The following is a 2426-nucleotide window of genomic DNA, read 5'->3' as shown; positions in this document are numbered from 1 at the left end:
ATTCCAGGATCATTACAGGGATTCTGCTTTTTCTCCCTGTCCTGGACTCCACTTGAACAGGATGAATCTCGCATTTATTACAGAAGTCAACCATCTCAGCCATGTCTGACTTGCCAGAGAGGGAGAGAGAGGGAGGGGGAGAGAGAGGGAGAGAGAGAGAGAGAGAGAGAGAGAGAGAAAGAGAGATGGAAGCTCCACCTTTGCTGCTCTGTGATTGGTTATGTAAATAAAGCATTATTTTGTGTCCTGTCTGTCCTCCTGCAGTTTGCCACTGTATGGCTAATTAAATCATCAATCAAGGGGCTGAACTGGTTGTTGTCCCCCCCCCCCCACCAAAAAAAAACAACAACAACCCAATCAGATGCAGCTAAAAGACATCTCAGAGCAACAGAATCATAGGTAGCTTTCAGGTGGGAATTTGATTTTTTATTGTCTTTTTATAATTATCAAACAATTAAAAGTACCAATCACTATGTATTTTTATTTTAATCATTACATAAGTGTCCCATAACTTCTGTGCCTCTCCAACTCGGATCCGGGGGGGGACGCAAATGCCAAATGGATTTTCTTTTAGTTTTCGGTAAGTCAATTAATTTAATTAATTTATCTTTAGTATATGAATCATGTACATCCTGCAATCTTTTTGTTCATCTTATCGAAAAAAACAAAAAACACAAAGAGGAGGGAGGTCAGACGCTCCTGTCTATCCTCGGGTCGAAAGTGATCCAGTCCTGGCTGAATTATTGTCATGCGTAATTTACTGCCACGGTGCTTGAATGTAAACCAAGCAGTCCGTCAACCCCCCCCCCCCCCCCCCCCCCCCCCCCCCCTCTCTGTGCTCACTCACTCACTCCAAACACCACACACACTCTCTATCGTCCTCCCCAACTAACAGCTTTGGAAACTGTAGCTCCGCTCTGGTCGTCCCATTATCGTCGCAAGCGAGTTTGTAGTGGCAAAAACCAAAGACGAAACCTCCTCGGCCTTCTTTTTTTTTTTTTTTTTCTCCTCCGCGGGGATCCACATATCCCGTGTAAGAACTGATACAGTAGTGGTGACCTATATGAGGGGACCTGGTGCTTATATTATATATTGATTAAATTAGGGGGGGGGGGGGGGGGTGATTCATAGATTCCTAATTTTTGACTGTTTAAAAACCTGATTCTGTTCAATGCCCATTAAAAGTGCAACATGTTGATGCGCTGTGTGAGTGAATTAATTATTAGGGTAATTGTTTTTCATTTGCAATGTCGGGGAGAAATTGTTATTCACAAGGCTAATTGTCAACTTAAACAGGCTGACAGATTTGTAATGATTGAAATCATTTGGAGTGAATTGTGGGTTGTTGTTTTATTTTTTTGATTTGTGTTTTTATTGCTGCCCGCTGCATGTTGTTCTCGCCTCTGTGTCTGGTTGTGTTTTTTTTTGTTTTTTTTAATTTTATTTCTCTGAATAAAGATCTGAAGCTTTTCTTCGCAGCCCACTATCTGGCCCGGCTTATTTTTTGTGAAGTGACAAAAACAAAAACAAAAATCAATAAGTGGAAATTCACTCGGGTTTAATGGTTTTTAATGTCCAATATCTAAATTGGAGCTGTGCAGTTCTGTAGCTGTCTGCCTCAGGCATGACTACTGATTACCAAGATTATAATCCTAATTTTCTCATCTCTCCTCGCTCTGCTCATGTGTGTGGTTTGTGTGTGTGTGGTGTGTGTGTGTGTGTGTGTGTGTGTGTGTGTGTGTGTGTGTGTGTTGTGGTGGTGTGTGTATGGGCCGTGTTATTTTTTTGACACAGTCACAAACAGCGGTGCAGTGGGTTGTACTGCAGGAATGTTTCGTAGTGTTCAGAGACTCTGACGTTGTAATTACGGCTTGTGTTTGCACATACTATAGAGAAGTTCCAGAAATACACTCGCTGATATATCGTGTGGTCTTTGCCAGCTGCTATTACACGCCTGAATGTCTCACCCGCTTTCCAAAGTGTATGCAACGGGAGCAACGCAGCAAACAAAGATCACCATTTTAGCTTTGGCGGATCTCAGAATAATACAAATGTTTTCCCCAGCTGAGTCGCTCGGCGCCAGCGGATCATATTCGTCTTCATGCCCCGGCTTTCAATTCAAGATCTGCGTCAAGTAGCCACATGTAAGGTCAGAGGTCACCGCAGCGCGACTATATCCTTGTACTTAGCCCTCTGAGGTCTAAGGGCATTTTTACATTTCTTCTTAAAATCTCATTTTAAGGGTATTTGCATAAAACGGATGCCAATGTGTTTCCTATCAAAAAACTCAGCTTTTAGTATGGGGGGGGGGGGGGGGGGATTATATAAAGAGACAATTTAGCCCCAAAGCTGAAAATGTTGATGCTTTATGAAATTTCTCAAATCTCTAGTGAAATCTTACTTACACTCAATTGTTTTGGTGCTTG

This window comes from Etheostoma spectabile, chromosome 24, assembly GCF_008692095.1.
Source record: "Etheostoma spectabile isolate EspeVRDwgs_2016 chromosome 24, UIUC_Espe_1.0, whole genome shotgun sequence".
Taxonomy (NCBI): Eukaryota; Metazoa; Chordata; class Actinopteri; order Perciformes; family Percidae; genus Etheostoma; species Etheostoma spectabile.
Note: the sequence above shows the minus strand (reverse complement) of the source record.